General features: G+C 50.8%; 1 long non-coding RNA gene across 7 annotated transcripts in view; it reads right to left on the bottom strand.

The window, feature by feature from the left end:
• The window catches only part of LOC110344758 (uncharacterized), a 211954-nt gene that overhangs the window by 70476 nt on the left and 124753 nt on the right, over nucleotides 1-16725 (bottom strand). The gene's annotated exons all lie outside the window — the stretch shown is intronic.

A 16725-nucleotide genomic window follows, 5' to 3' on the forward strand; every position in this document is an offset into this window, starting at 1 on the left:
TATGACATGCTTTGTATCTGTTCACATCCCATTATTTATAGCAAGTCATATAGCTGACACCAAAGTCATGGAACAGGGAAGTATGTTCTGCTCACAGTAGCCCATAGCAAGTGTGGGGAGGGAGCAAAACCTTGTGAACAAATAATATAATCCTAGCCAAGAAGTCATAGGAGATGAAACAGAAGATAGTCACTGGAGCACTGTGTGGAATATACTAGCTGGTTATGCACCAAACTATTTTTGTTTACTCTTTGGGGTACAAAATCAGATGGAATTTCCCAACTTCCTTTGTACTTAATGTCTAAAATCTGGCCAATGGAGGGCTGTAGAAGTGATGGGCTCCATGTCCAGGCACAGCCCATAAAAACCTCCCACATAACCTTCCACTCTTTTCTCACGTCTGGGTAGACATGCACAATCTAGCAGAGTGATGTGAAGTCCACAGTGATGCCAAAGCCTTGATATGAAAAGAGCCTGGGTCTCTGAGTCACTGCTTGGAGGAGAGCTATCTAGAAAAGCCACTTGACCAGTCATGCATACATTGGTCTCTTTCAGGACTTGTAAGTAAACCTACACGTTAGACCTCTGGAATTTGTGACATACTTGTAGCAGTTAATTTACCTTACTATTACCCCATGTCACAGAAGCTCATCATGTGTGGCTGAGACACACATAGACTTGGAGCCAGGTAAGCCTGGATGGAATGTGCCTTCACACTGTTCAGTGGAATAACTTTAAACAAATTGATTAACCTCTCCCCCAGGTCTTAGATTTTCATCTTTAAATGGGATCCAGAATCCCTGCCTCTGTCACTGAAGCAGGTGGGGTATTCTGCTGAGCCCTGGCAGGTTGCCCTGTCAGTCTAGAAGTTTATGAAAGATTTTTAAGGGTCAGCAATATGGCGTGTCAAGGGTTATGTCTTGCTGGGGGTGGGGTGGGAGGGGAGCTGGATGGCCCCCTTGGGTGGGGCCTGGGACAACCCACACTGGAGGGTCACCAGGATGCTGCTTGTCCAGAGCTTTCCATACATTTATTAGAACCCAGCAAGAAAGAGAGGCACAAACCTCTCTTCCCAGCTTGCCACTGATCCCTGGCCCCTGAGGTCATCGATCTTGCAAAGGGCACTTTGGATCCCACTGCTGAACCTCAGTCTAACCCGGCAGACAGAGGATCTCTCAAGATAGGCTACACAAGCAGGGTCTGTGAGGACCAAAGGCCTAGGAACAGGCACTAGTGCAAAGAAGCATTGGGCCTTGAGTCTAGGTGGCCAGATAACAGTTTGTCGTCTTTTTAAAATCAGTGTGTGCTTGCAGTACATAATACATTCATTTGGGGGATCATATCTTGGTCATGTTTGACCCCTACTCTCCCTTCCCTACCCTCCCGCTCCTCCTGTTTCTTGGTCTCCTTCTCCACCTCCAAAATGTCTCCCTTCCTGTGTCTATTATCTCTTCCTTATTTTACTCTGTATTTATATCTTGGGTTTCTCATATAAGAGAAAGTTCAGGATGTTGAACTTTCTTTGACTTATTTCATATAACATTGTGGTGTCAAGCTCCACCCATCTTCCTGCAAATGATATGATCTCATTCTTCCTTTTGGCTGAGCAATACTCCATTGCACATAGACACCACAGCTTCCTTATCCGCTACTGTTGATGGGCACCTAGACTGTTTCCAGAACATAGCTATTATGAATTGCACTGCTGTAGACAGGCATTAATCTTGATTTTGTTTGTTTGTTTGTTTCTTGTTTCTGAAAAACACAGAGGAAGAGAGCACAGACTCTAGAGATTTTTAAACCCCAGTGTTGCCACTCACTTCCTGTGTGTCCTTCAGCAGCACCTTGTCTTGCCTCCCCTTAGTTTCCTCAAGGCAAAATAATGACAACCACAGTCCTGTTCTTTCTGGAGATTCTTGAGGCTGACATGAGTTAATATTTGGAAAGTACATAGAGTCGTGCCTGGGACATACTAAGGGCCACAGGAGTGTTTGTTAAATGAATAAAACAAATAGAAGACAGTGAGCAAGGAAGAGACAGGAAATGAGAAATGGGGGTGGGCTCAAGGCAGGAATAGGGAAGGAAAGAGAATAGAGGAATACAGGCAGGCCACCGGGTAGGCAGACAGACAGACAGACAGGAACAGACAAGCAAGGAAAAAAATAAACAAGTGGCTAAAGAAAAATGAGAGCAAGAGTCCCAGTGAAAGTGGAAAGGGAAACCCAAACCAAAAATAGTCCCATTAGAAGGGAACACAAACATAGCACTCCTGGTCTAATTACAAAGCTCCAGCTGGCCAGGTGACCTTCCAGAGGCATCTGAGATTTTAAAAAAATATTAGAAAACACAGCACCATTCCCTAGAGAAGGGGGAAGGCTTTGCCATATCCCCTGAGCACAATGGGCATTGGCCTGCTTCAGAAAATGGCCCAGCTGCGAATACCCAGAAGCCTAGGGCACTCCACGTGTGTGGAGTGTGGACAGGAAAATGAGTAGATTCCATAGGTGGCTCAGCCATGGGAACTCTGGGACCCTTCTCCCAGGCACCCTAATTCTACCTTGGACCTGACCCCTCAGCCTACTCAAAGCTCCTGGGAAAGGCTTGGGACAAATCAGAAATTTTATTCTGATCTTTATTTCCAAATACAGCCAGGCTGACAAACTCTCTCTCTCTCTCTCTCTCTCCCATTTCAACCCAATGTGATTTCAAATGGCAGCATTATACACTCTCTGCAAAACGGGTGCTTGTAATCAAAGCACCAGCAGGTCTTTAACTCTAGGGGTACTCTTGGGCTTGGCAGTAATGACATTAGTGTATTTGGAGCTGTCAGGGGCAATGTCACTAATCTGGGTCTAGGAAGGAAGAGCAGTGATGAATGAATGGCATCTCCTGCCATAATGGGCTTCCCCGGTGGTCTGAGAGCCACCCTGCCTAGCAAGCCGCTGAAGCAGATTAATGGAGGCCTCTGCTGTGCAAAACAACAGCCCTCTCCCTGGAGCCCAGTTCTGCCTGGTGGGCTGGGGCAGTCCCGGTACCTGGGCAAAGAAAGGATGCATTGAGAGGTGCTGCAGAGACCTGGAAACACGGAAGACAGTGATGGTGAACCTTTTAGAGACTGAGCACCCAAAGAACAACCCCAAACCCACTTATTTATCGAAAAGTGCCAACACTGCAATTCAACCTGATACTGAGGTTTTGGTCTAGAAAAAAGTAACTCATACATTAACATCTTTTGTCTTAAAAAATAATAACAATAATAATACACGTGCCATAGATTCACTACCACTGACCTGGGCTGAAAAATGAAGCATCACCTGGAAAGAGTTCAAGAAAATGACCTGCCTGTGTTCACAAATACTACCCTGAAACTCTGGGCTGCAATCCCCCGTTTTCCCACCATGTCTTCCCACACCAACTCTCTTGATTTCATATTATAAATTATGTAATCATATAGGCAGACATATAGCTCCATGTCCTCATTTATAAAATGGAATAGTAACAGCCCAACTTATGGGGTGGTTACCAGGGCGACAGGAAATAATGGATTATGGTATTCCAAATAATTCAGACTGACACACAGAAAGGACTATTAGCTGTTGTCATTGTAGCAGTTATCATTACTAATTGTGATCATTATGTACTATTAATATCAATTGTAAAGGTGTACAGCATATTCTCCCAGGCAAACTAAATTCTCCAGAACCTGGGACTATTCTTACTTTTGTCTCTCAACCCAGACACAACAAGAAAATGCACTAAGGCGTGTTCTTTCTAGGCACTCTAGGAGGACATCCAGTCAGTGTGCTGCACCTGAAGGTGCTAAAACCCTCTGCCCTGGCCCTCAGGTGCCGCCACTTAACATTACCACCTCAAATAATCACCCCATGAGCTGGATGATAGAACCAGCAGAATCCCATTTTACCGCTGAGGGGAAAAAAGGATCAGGAAAGTTAAGCAGACTGAGAGGCTGATTTGGGTCTGAAATCAAGGAAGCAGAATGCTTCTCAACTTCGCTTCCAGCTCTGGCCTCTCCGCCCTTATCAAGACTGATGCAATCTGCTCCTTCCAGCAGCACCTGCCTCCCATGGGTCAGAAGGTGGATTTCCGTACTGGATGAAGTTGCTGGGGAAAAAAATGAATTCACAAAGGGGGAGGGAAGAGATCACTTCCTGAGGGGAGAGCCGCTGTGCTCAGTGTTTAGGAAGCACATGCACTTGAATTCACAGAAATACACATGGGCATAGACACACACAAGGACACACACAGGCATATACAAAAACAGGCAGTTGTGGTGTGTGCACAGACTCAGATGTGAGCACATGCACACAGAGAAGCATGAGCTCACAAGGGGATGCAGACAAAATCATAGGCGTAAGAACAGAGACACACAGAATCAATGTCTCTTTCTCTCTCTCTCTCTCTCTCTCTCTCTCTCTCTCTCTCTCTCTGCCTATGTATAGGATTTCACACACAAACGCACTGATTTCCAGCTGTGTGGGTACAAACAGGCAAGTGCCAGCAGGACTCTGAGCTCAGGAGCCTACACACAGCAGGCACCAAACTGCCAGGGGTTGGTTGGATGGACCTCAAACTGGTGAAGAAGATTAGCAAACTACTTTTCCACACCAAGGGCAGGCTCTGTAGAAATGGGAGGCCCTACAGGGAGGAGACTGACCAGGACAGCCAGAGGGGCCAGGACTGGCCAGAAAAACCCACAGGAAAGACCCTGCAACTCTGTGTCTGACCCTTCCTCCTCTCTCCTCCTCAGGGAATGTGGAGCAGGTCTGCGGTGGGCCCATTGGTTGGCAGATGGGAAGCAAGGCCAGAGAAGGTGCTCTTTGTCCCTCTGACTCTGTGTCTGTGTCTCTCACAGTCTGGCCACTGAAATTGGAATCACATATTTCATGCATCTTCTCGTCAACTTATTCCTGTGCTTCTTACTATCAGCATCTCACCCTGAAGCTGTTGCAAAGCACCCTCGTATCTGCTGTGAGCTCACCTGTCTGTACAAGTATGTGCCCTCCCTGGAAGGAACTGGCATTCTGCTGGTCTGGACAATCTCCTAGAAATGAGGAAGAGATGGAATGATCTAAAACTTCAGGGAAGTTGAAGAATATGCCACATACAAAGGAGTTTGTCATTTCAGCATGATTTTTCTCCCCTTCTGAGGGGTCCAAAGGAGCATGGTGAAGACAGAGTCTGCTATCAAATCTCTCCTGCTTTCTCAACCCTAGAAAACCAGTCTTACCTGCCCAGAATGTGGCAATCACTCATTCACTCAACAAACATCCTGCAGCAGTTAGGTACAGGCCACCCTGGTGCAGAAATGAAAAGCCAGCATCAGCTTAGGGGACACACTCTGGAGGGAAAGATAAGACACCATCAGGCATTCCATATCCACCCTGAAAAATCTGCATTTTAAGAGAAACTTGAACATGAACTTGTTTAACCCCAGGGTTGAATCTCAAACGTGAAATTGGAGGCCTTGGCAAGGGAGATATTCATGAGTTTAAATCCAGATTCCTATCCACACCCTATCAAACAGCAGTGTGCTCTCTACTCCTTAATGTGAGGCCTCTCAGCTGGATGGCTTCCTCCTGCTTTACTCCTATCCCTAGCTGCCTGGCCTTGGCCCTATACAGTGGCACAGGAGCTAGCCATTCCCATAGAGCAGAGTCCTCTATCTGCACCTTGCAGAGTGCCTCAGCCCATCTTCCCTGTGACCGGACACCTCACTGGCTGCAGGCTCCTGGGCCAGAGCACTTGTACAGGCCAGTACCATACTTGTTTAAAGCCCTCTCCTATCTGCAAGGAGGGCATGCAGGCCAACCCAGCCAGGCCAGAACACCAGGCCCCCTAATACCCCTTGCTCACAAAGCCTCTCTCCTGGGACTGCATCTTCCTGGCAAGCCCCAGCAATTACTCAAGTTCAACAGGCGCTTGTGGTAATGAAGTTAGATGTGACTGAGTCCATTTAATGATATTTAATTATGCACTGCTTTCCCCAACAGGCTTAAGAAGATCTACACTGCCTGCTGACCCTGACAGGATATATACACGGTATATGTATCCCAAGAAGATCTTAGGTCCATTCCTCTGAGATTGCACTTTTGCCTTGGGGAAAATCTCTCTTAGAAAAGAGAGACGTGAAGGTCTTAAGGGAACAATTTTCCCCATTTCCAAAAAGAACATGGGAAGAGTCCATCTGCCTAGTCTCCTAATGCAGCACTGTTTTCTGAGCACCTATTACAGGCCAGACACTATGCTGGGCTCTGGAAATAAAACCTTGAACAAGACACTTGTACACTAAAACCTCTTGCCATGAGATTTCTGGCAATGCCTAGGCTGGTGGACATGGACATGGGCATGGGATAGCAGGGTCTAGAGAAGCAGGAGAAATAGAAGCAGGCTCCAGAGGCCTGTGCACTTCACCTAGGCCTCCATCAGAGAGAGCCTCCTTTCTCCTCCAAGCCCCAGGTCACCACCTGCCCATACTCCCCTGGGTGCTGCTGGTCCCAGTGCCAGGCCCTGGAGAGTGGTCTAGCCAACCTCATGCTCCTGGGAAGCTAGGGGCTGGTAGACTGCAGACCCCTGGGCCATGTCCTCCCTCCTCCTGTCTCAAGCCCATGCCAGAGAGCCCCAGTGAGCAGAAACTCCGCTCCTCCAAAGTTACTTCTCAAGGCTTGCATCCAGGAACTCCCAGGGCTACATCTCCCTAAATGTCAGCATCCCCACAGTTCAGGGATCCCTACACATTCAGCAAGCCTCTGGTGAGATGAAGCACTGAAGAGCCCCGGGACCCTTCAGAAGGAAGACACCAATACCCTCTCTCAGATGAAAGTCCATCATGCCACACCAAGATACCAACCTGCCCAAGACTTACGGTTATGGTCCTTTTGTGCTTTGCTCTTCGAGAAAAGGGAAAGAAGGAATGTGGGAAGGAAAGAAGACAGGAAGTGAATGGAACAAAGGAAAGAGGAAAGAAAGGAGGGAGGAAGAGAGAGGAAATGGAAAGAGACTACGTGTGCACAGATCAGCCTTTTTTGGGATTTTTGACAATGATTATTCTATATTCAGGGAACTGAGGTTTGACCTCATTCAATTCCCCAGGCCTTGTGGTTATTTTCCAAGCTTATCCCAAGGGCAGGGGATAGGGGTGAATCCCTCAGAACAGCTCTTGCTGGAAGACCCCAAGGCATGCAATCCCTCTCCCTCTAGGCAGGGCTATTGACATCTGCTCTGTTGATCTAATTGAAAGTGCATCTGCAATTACTGTTTTGTTTTTTAAGAATTGCTTTTCCTTGACTATTGATCTCCAGGCCTGAGGTACAGCTTCTTTATTAGATCAGAGCCCATCAGTCAAAACAGTAGCATGCCCAGTATGTCACCTGCCAGTATCCATATGACTCACCCCTTGGAATTCTCCCCAGTCAAGGTGGCACCACAAGGCTCACTGTCGATGGGAACTCCTTGGGAAGGACTCTTTTTAGAAAAATGGTTCTTATGTTCTTCTCCAAGGTGCCCTGGGTTTCTAGAACCCTCAAAAAGCATGGGTAGAACAGAAGGGCTGGTTAAAGTCAAATGTCACAGCTGCAAGGAATGGCAGAGAGGACTGCCGTGTGTGTGTGTGTGTGTGTGTGTGTGTGTGTGTATACACATGCTGGACTGTCCTCAGCTCATGCTCTGGCTAGAGGATCAAGCATTCAGGGGAAGGCACAGCCTTCATCATCCCCAGAAGCCCCAGAGAGCAGGAGTTGCTTCATGATGCTGGTCCATGGAGTCCAACATCAGCCACTCAGCTACCAGCCAGCTGCCCCAGCCCAGACCCAGGGGGAGGATGTGATGCAAGGATGTTGTGTGAAAGGTAATCCCAAGGTGTCCAGGCAAGCAAGAGAAGCAGCCAGAACAGCATGAAACCGAGCAGGTTGCTGCTGTGGACATGTCAGGGAGATGGGACAGAGCAGGTCTTAGGCAGTCCCTCTTTGAATGAGCAGGCTGAGGATGACATACGGACCCACTCTGGCCTGTGCCTGGATACAAGGACATTGGCTCCAGCCAGGTCCTCTGTATTCCTGTTTCCAGGATGGCCTACAGGAAAGAGGGAAGAAAGGATGGAGCCAGGCAGATAATGGGCATGGTGAAGACAGGGTCTGCAGCAGGCTGAGTGCTCGGCCCTGGGATAAAATGAGTCACACCAGCACAGCCTAAGGGAGCTTCAGTTGGCACAAGAGCACGGGGTGGGGGTGGCGGGGGGAGACAAGAGACACACCCTGGCAGAGCCTCCCAGGGCTGCTCCATGGCAGCAACATAACCCTTACAACCAGCCCTGGCAGTCGGCCTGGCCTCTGGCCACAGGGTTGGGCAGAAATCCGTGTCTGCTGGCCCAGCCTGCTGTCACCAGCACAAGACAATAACAGCAAAACGAGACCACTAACAGGGTCCACCAGCTCACTCCTCCCACACGCCCAGCCCTGTCTTGGGATGACAGAGAGTAGGCGGAGAAACGTGCTCCTCACATTGGGAGATAGAAGCAGGAGGCAGGGTGCTGCTCTTTCTGAGTCTCCTGGTGATTCATATTCCTCTCACACACAGAGAACCCTCGGAGGGAGGGAGGCAGGGAGGGAGCAGCTCTTTAAGCTGAGATCTCTCCTCTGCCTTTAGTCTAAGCAGGCTGTGTGACCTTGAACACATCACCCAACCTCTCTGGTTCCAGATTCTCCAGGGGGGAAGTTCCAGGTCCACCGACCTCCCAGATGGCCCAGAGTCGGAGACATCAGAATGGAATGAAGTCACCGTGCTCTTCTGTGGCCGCTGGCTGCACACCTTGCCCCTCTGTGTGCTGGCTCTGTCCTTAGGGGCTTCAGCCATGTCACTGTGTGTCCAAAGGAGCCCCCCAAGCCTCCCGCCAGGCCCCGTGTTAACAGACTCTCCTTCCATTATCCCTCCCGTCCTGCGTGATAAAATTGATTAGATCAAAAATCCTAAGATACAGCATCTAAGGGCTACATGGCCACAATGCAGATCCCCACACATGGGCGCCTGTCCTCACAGGCTGACTCAGCTCCCCTGGATTGCAGAAGACACTTTCCTGAGATCTCCCAGCTTATCTTCAGGCCCTCCTTCCTTCTCCTCTTCTGGTCCAGAGACCTCCAGAGCCTCACCTACCTGTGAGCCCAGCTGGCCTCTGGTACATGGAGCACAGCTGGGCCAATAGGAGCCTGCCTTCCTCACACATCCTCCTGCCTCGGCTAGCTCTCTGCAAATCGGTGCTGGCCTAGAGTAGTCAGGGTGTAGAAGGGACACCTCGGTCATCTTGCCCTTCTACCTTTATCACTTTTGCCTTCAAAGAGCTCCAAAGAGGAGCTTTCTGAGTGGCCACTCATTAGGAAGTCTTTACATAGCTTACTGTCTCCCAAGGTGTAAATTCACCTTCGTCCTTGCCTTCTGCTAACAGCAGAGATGGGCCAGAGCAGGCCTCGGTCTCCAAATGAGAGCTCTGTCACCCTGTCACAGCTGCCTCTGTGCCCTGTGGAAACGGTCAGTGAGGAAACAGAGTGAGGACTTCCTGTGTGCCGAGCACTGTGCAAAATGAAGGATTTCACTTGCTATGTGATTATCAGCTTCTCCAGAGGCAGGAAGAGACTAGAGCAGTGCAGGAACTTTCACAAAGCCCACTGCGGGCAACCACAGAGCCAGGATATAGAACACTCCATGACTACTACCAGTAGGCATCTGCTCCTCTCTGCAATTCCTCTCTGCCCATGCCCTGGCCCCTTGGAAACCCCTCAAAAGCCTAGCGACATCTGACTACAGTTACAGACTGAGGAGCTGGATCCCTGCCTGTTGATCCTCAGAACTGCCCTGTATCCCCAGCCACTCCTTAGCCAAGCTCCAGAAAAAAGTGAGTTCTCCCTAGCACAACAGCTGTCAGGCCCCATCCTCTCCAACTGAGCTCCCCAAGCTTGCAGGCTTCCCCTGCCCTCTCGAGGCCTTGGCCCATCTATAAGGGGATGAAGGCAGCACTGGCAGGTAAGAGGCAACCTCACCGTCCAGGCCCCAGCATTCCCAGGAGCAAGTAGGAAGCTAAACATCCACATTTACACTGCAGGTACTGTGGAGGGCAGGTACAGCTGGCACTGGGGGTGTGAGGAGTCCTTGTGCTGGAAGATATGGCCTGGGAGTACTTGGGCTACCTCCCTGTCCTGAAGCAAAGACTGAGGAGACTTCAGTCCAAGCCACTCATATATGCCTTAGTTTCCCTCCCCTGGAGTGGAGGCCATATTTCTCCAGGATCTTGGCAAAGCTCAGCCCCACTCCGAGCAGCATTTCACCTGGCACTCAGCACCCTGCATCTCGGAACATCTGTAAGTAAAATGAATCTTCTGTCTGTCTGCCACTATGTTACAAGACAGCACCCAGGTCTTATTAGATTGGAGAACACATCTGTGGGGCTCCCCCTTGGGAGCTGCCAGGGCTCTCCGTGCTGCCTATACCATACTGTGAGAGACCCTGGGAGGCACCTCACAGGGAGGTACCCTCTTTCAAGGGGTGAAAGTCACTCAGGAGTGTCCCTCCAGAGGAAGCTCAGGGGTGTTCAACCGCAAGCCCCAGGCAAAGGGCCCAAGGAGCCAAGTGTGGTGGCTCATGACCAATCCTAGCACCCTGGGAGGCTGAAGTAGGAGGATTGAGCCCAGCCCAGCAATTTAGAGATCTAGCAAGACCCTGTCCCAAACTACAAAAAATTGTAAAAGGGCAGGAATTGCAGCTCAATTCAAAGGTGCTGGGTTCAATCCCCAGGAGAGGGGAGGCCTCAGTGGGCACCAGGCTGCCCTCCAGAAGAGCATCCCACAGGTGGCAGTGAGCAGAGCCTGTTGTTAGTGATGCGAGTCCCCTAAGCAGCATGGCTAAGGCAGAAAGCTCTCTTTGGTGAGGGCACGCTAGATCCCAGGAGCTCCCTCAGGAATGCCTCTAACTCTGGCTTCTGCAGCCTTTAATTCTTGCCTGCTGGAGCCTGTGGAGGTTGTGATTTCATGAGGAAAAGGCATTTCCTGCCATGTGGCTCTTCTTTGTGAGGACTCTATCTTTGTGTGAGAAATTCGTGGGGTCAGCTACAGGATGGCTGGGTGTCAGGAAGCAAGAAATGGCATTACAGGGATGTGGGGACTTGGACAGGTGATCCCAGGGCTGGGAGCAGAAGCGTGCATGGTGGGCCTAGCCCTGTGGACATGTTTGCTGCCTGGAGTGGAGTGAGGGGGCAGCTGGGGGCGGGAGAGGAGGGGGAGGGGAAGAAGAGGGAGAGGCTGTGCACCATAGGGATCAAGAGGGAAGGAAATGGAGGCAGAGGAGAGAGACTGGGAGGAGAGACGGGAAGGGGGTAACATAGGAACGGGTAGGGAAGGAAATGGGGTCTGAAACAGAAGGACCAGGTGTGTGGGTGAGGAAGCCCCTCAGGGCACCTAAGAAGCCTCTCCAACATGGGCCAAGGCTCTTGCCCTCCCCTGAGCCCAGGACTAAAAGCTCCACCGTGAGCCCCAGCTCTTGGGGCATAACAAACCATACACGTTCCTTTTCCTGGTCCTTAGCAGTGGCCAAGTGGTGGACCTGGGACACAGACTCCAGCCTGTGGAGGGAGCAGAGCTGGGACACTGGGACCTGAGGTGACAAGGTTGCTAAGAGGCCCTCAGCTGCTTAGCAGGGGACCCAGACATCCCAACACACAGCAGCACTGGCCCTTCCAGCCTGACTGTCTAGGAGGCCCAGACTGTGGCTTAGCCCTGCACTGTCCCCTGACTGCCAGGTCCAGGCTAGCCGAGGGCCTGCTGCTCTGCATGGATGGACAGCCTTCGAGGCACCTGTGCCAGACCTGCCAGGGCACAGGGAATGGACCCGCTGCACCTACCCAGGAGGTGGGGGGAAAAGGTCAGATTTAACAATGGGACCATCTGCTTTATAGCTTCCAACTATCTGAATATTCCTCTGTAAATGATCCTCAATAACATTCCTGGATCACACACCAAAAAGAGAGGAAGCTTTGGACTCACAATGATGGGCTTAAATGCCTAATTAAGCTCATTCTTTGAACCAAACCATATTTGAGTGCATCTGTCGGCCCTCCTTCATCTCAGCCACCATCTCAGCAGTGGGCAGCATTGATGGAAGGACGGACGCTGCTGGGGGCATCCCAGCCTGGCAGACAGGGCTCTTATCTCCACGCCACTCTGCTTGGGCTGTTCTGTCACTTGTTCCCCAGGGTCTGAGATGCACCAACCTCATCTGTAGCCCCTTCCTCCTGGCCTTGTGGTGTCCTGCCCATCATCCCTGGAGGAGCCCAGCAGGCACTGCCTCCTGACTCTGTCTCCACCAGGGCAGGACCTGCAATCCCAGGCTCTTCCAGGATGGGTGGGCTCCTGCCACTGAGGCCCAAGTCTGTTTTCTTCATCCTGGACCAGAAGTGGAAGGCTCCCTCCCTTCTCAGCATCCTCTGTCACAGGTGCTGACAGGAGCCAGGCCACAAAGCAGTGCTCACTGTCCAGCGCTGGGAAGTAGGTGGATACAGCAAGCCAGGCAATGGCATGCATAGGTTCTGATCCTGCCTGTGGTGCTGCATCCCTGGAAAATAACAAGTTTCTATCCTTTGCAAACACTCTCTCTGCCCCAGGTTCCCCATTTGTACCCAGAAGGCTGGACTCTACCTACGGCTGGGCCATCAGGGGCCAGGTCACTCCCAGGAGGACCTTCCTGCTCCTGCCACAGACTGGTCTCCACTCACGAAACAAGAATATATGGAGCATGCCCTGGCCTGAGGAGGCCAGCAGGTCCCCCCGGGGGAGGGACTCCTGATGGGAGCAGCAGCAGGGTGCATGTCCTCAGCCGACCTGACATCTTATCAGGGGACTGAAACCCAGAGGCGCCATGTCACCTGGCACCCACATTACATTTCTCAGCTTCTTCTTACTACACAGGGCCAAGTCAGTCTGCCCACCTTGGCCACCGATGCCAGACCCTGCCAGCCCCAGCCCCACATCGTCTCACCTCTCCCAGGCAGTCTCTCAGCTCTTTGCATGCCTGACCTCCCACAGACTGCCCACAGGCTCCCACTAGCCATGTTCCTCCTGCCCTGGTCTTCACACAAGCTGCCCTCTCTTCCAGAAATGCTTGCTGCTCCTCCAGGCTGGCTCCCCTCGGCTGGCTCCCCTCCCCTCTTAGGCCTCTGGCTGAGTGTTAGACTCCTCTGACCTTCACCTGGCCTCTCAGCCCCTCTGTGTCCCTTCCAACCCCACACTTGTCACTCGGACCTGCAATTCCCCAGCATTTTGCCTGTCTATCCAGCTGGCTTGTGGGCTCCACCGGGGCAGGAACTTCAGCCCATCTCATGACCCTGGATCCCCAGCACCCAGCTCTAGGCCAGGCTTGGGCTGAGCTCTCCATTCACATCTGCAGAGTGAATGAATGAAGCTAGGACCACGGGTTGCCCCAATCTAGACCAAGGAAGGCACACCCTATGCTGGGCCTCCTGCTGGCCAAGCAGTGCCCAGGGCTCCGAGGGCCAAGGGCTGCCACCCCACAGCTCACCCCTGGAGAAGAATCTGCCCCAACCTACTCCCACTGCTTCCCTCACTTTGCCTTGCTCTTGCAAGCATATTCAAATGTTTAAATTCTGTTTAGAGAACAATTAGCCCAACATATGGTCTAATCACATTTTGTCTTCTGATGAAAAAATACACAGAAAACTTGGAAAATGATGACTGACGAGACTTTATCATGCTTTTTTCTTCTTTTTTTAATGGCTTTTTTTTTTTAATGAACATAAGCGTGTCACAGATGAAAAGGCTCTTAGCAACTGTCTGCCCAAATCTCTCTTTCTCCTCTGGAGGACACTGAGGCTCAGTGAGAGGCAGAGACCAGCCCAAGGCCTTTTGGCATTTGACTCCTCCCTTTCAATAACCATGAGAGATTTGAGCTCAGTTCTTATGGGGCCCCTTTGAACCACTGTGTAAGGGTTCTGTTGTCTTAGGATTCTATGGCCTTTAGGCTTCCTAGTTGGGGGCCATGAGATGATGGCAAAGTGGGGAAGAGATTCTGGCCCCTGGACAGAGCCCCTTTCTACATCCCCATCAGGCAATGGCATAGCTGACCAGGCCCCGCCTCACTGCCTGGTAATGTCTAGAACTTGCCACCACCCAATCCCAGCCCATAAGGGCCCTGATGGCATCCACTAGGAGGAATCAAGAGAACCTGCTCCTATAGCACCTACAGAGAGGCCCCTCTCTGTTTCCACCACACTGTGGCCCCACTTCCCTGGGATGAGTTTGAAATGCCCAAGTGGCATTATTCTGGCCCCCAATCCCCATCTGGTTAAATGTATCAGGGTTTATTTGTTGAGCATTTTCTCCTCCCCGACTACAACATCCACTCCCACCAGCAAGAACCATTAGTACTACTTCACCTCTGCTCTTTGCAATGGGGGCACATTCTTGGTTGCTCCATACTGGGTGACAACTGACCACTCATTACTAGAACAGTGTGCCACAGCTTAGAAAGCTTGTCCCCATCTTCTTGTATAATGGTTTTCGGGGGGGGGGGTTCATAAAGACTTAAATTTTTTTGTTACTGTTCCACTTAGTGAATGAGAAAGTTAAGACCAAGAGAGAGAGGCAACACATCCAAGAAAAGGCAGACGAGGACACCACCTGTGTCTCAGCTCAGAGGCTTTGGGCGTGCTCACTCCTAAAGAGGCAGGTCCCTGCTGATGCAGAGGTAAGTCCCTGCCTTTGTGCTGAAGGATGGTCATTCTCCTCCCTTTGTTCCATAGGTGGTGAAAGTCCCCAGCAACTGTTGCCACTGCCTTGGTTCAGAAAAGATGAGCAAGTGGCCACAGCACTTTGGGCACTGCCATTTGCCCAAGGTACGAGGACAGTGTGTGGAGACCACACCCATAGAAATACCCAACCCTTCATCACAAAGACCCAGCTGCATAAGGACCTGGAGGGAAAAGGCCCCAGATCCCTCTTGCCAAGAAGAAGGCAGGAACAGATAGAGGAGAGCAAGGGAGCCTCTCCTACCCTAAGAACTCAGCCCTGTTCTTCCTACTCAGGCTGCTATGCCCCACCAAATGGCTCTGCTGGAGACCTGGCGCATGGACCTTCACAGAGTAGAAGCTGGATGGGCAAACTCCACAGCCATGCCCCAGCTCCCCCCAAGCCCTGCCACAGACAGCCCTGGGCTGAGCCTCCAGCTGACAGGACATGGCCCTGACAACACTGACCAGCTGGAGGACCACGGCTCGTTAGTTTCTAATTAAAAGAAAATGCATGTCTCAACCTTCCTCTCTGAGCGGTCCCCCCTGAAAGCTGGTGGCAGATTGGTACATCCAGAAGCTCATAGGCACACTGTTGCAGGAAGGGCTGCCCATCCAGAGGGCTAGTGGGCCTCTGTGCTGAGGGGCAATGGAAAGGGTGCTGGACTCTGCAGACAACACTGTAGGCAAACGGGTGGGCTTTGGGAGGCTCTTATTGCTTTAAGATTATGACTGGTCCATTGGTCCAGTGTTTGCTGCTGCCAGGTCTGTGGGCCCTTCCAAGGACCTAGTCACAGCCTCCAACCTGAGGAACACCTAGGGAAAAGAAGCTAGCCTTCGGGTAAACAGAACAATATGGCATGGGACCAATGGAGTACATAAGATGAAATGCCAGGGGAATTGGAAGGCTCCCTAGAAGTGACCACTAACAGGGTCTTGAAGGACAAGATGGGATAGAAATATCTCAGACAGGAAACACTACCACTGTGCAGGGTCACAGAGCTAGTGACCATTCAAATTCAGTCTTTCTGGTTTCAAAGTCAGTACCTTTAGATACTATGCCCTGCTACTCCATGTGTCAGGATTGTGAATGCCATGCATGACTCAGAGAAGGGCCAGGGAAGAAAGCATATTCAGATGGTGCCTTGCTTCATCAGGCTACTAGAACAAGGTAGCACACACTGGGTGGCTTATAAACAACAAAACCATATTTCTCACAGCTCCGGAGACTGGAGGAGTACAAGGTCAGGGTGCTAGCAGATTCTCACCCTAACCAATCATGGCAGAAAGAGAAGGAATCGGTCTTGAACTTCTTGTTTAAGAGAATTAATCCCATTCACACAGCTCCTCTTCCCTGATCTACTCATTTCTCAGAGGCCCCTTCTCTTGAAATCATTACCTTGGGAGTTAGGATTTCAAGGTATGAATTTGAGTGGGAGGCACAAACACTCAGAAAGTAGCAGAGGGTTTCATAGAAAGCTTCCTCTAGAGTATGTGGGATGAAAGGGGAGATTTGGAAGACATGTCTGAGTAGAATTTGGTGGTTTTCAGGCAGGTCACCTCACCTTTCTGAGCCTAAATTTCTTCATCTCTAACAATAGGTCATAAGGATACTTTCTGCCCTGCACCTTGCTTCTACCTACAGAGCGCTCTGAGAACTAGAGTGATCTGTCCCCAGGAAGATTCAGTGCCCTCCAGGGCTGGTGCCGTGTACAGGTCATGATACTGAACTTTCATCGCTTCCCCGCCTAAATAGGCAGGGAAGGACATTCTGTCCTTCATTGTTAGTCCCCAATCCAGAAAACAATGCAGAGAACAAACGCAGGTCATGGGATGGGAAGGTCCCAGACCCTGGACTGAACTCTGTGCAGATTGTGGCATCCAAGCCTCCACACCCTCCGAGGAAGATATCACAGGACTCCACCTTG

The sequence above is a fragment of the Heterocephalus glaber genome, unplaced genomic scaffold, assembly GCF_053883595.1.
Source record: "Heterocephalus glaber isolate CG9 unplaced genomic scaffold, H.glaber_assembly_v1.0 deba00001561, whole genome shotgun sequence".
In the NCBI taxonomy this organism is placed as follows: Eukaryota; Metazoa; Chordata; class Mammalia; order Rodentia; family Bathyergidae; genus Heterocephalus; species Heterocephalus glaber.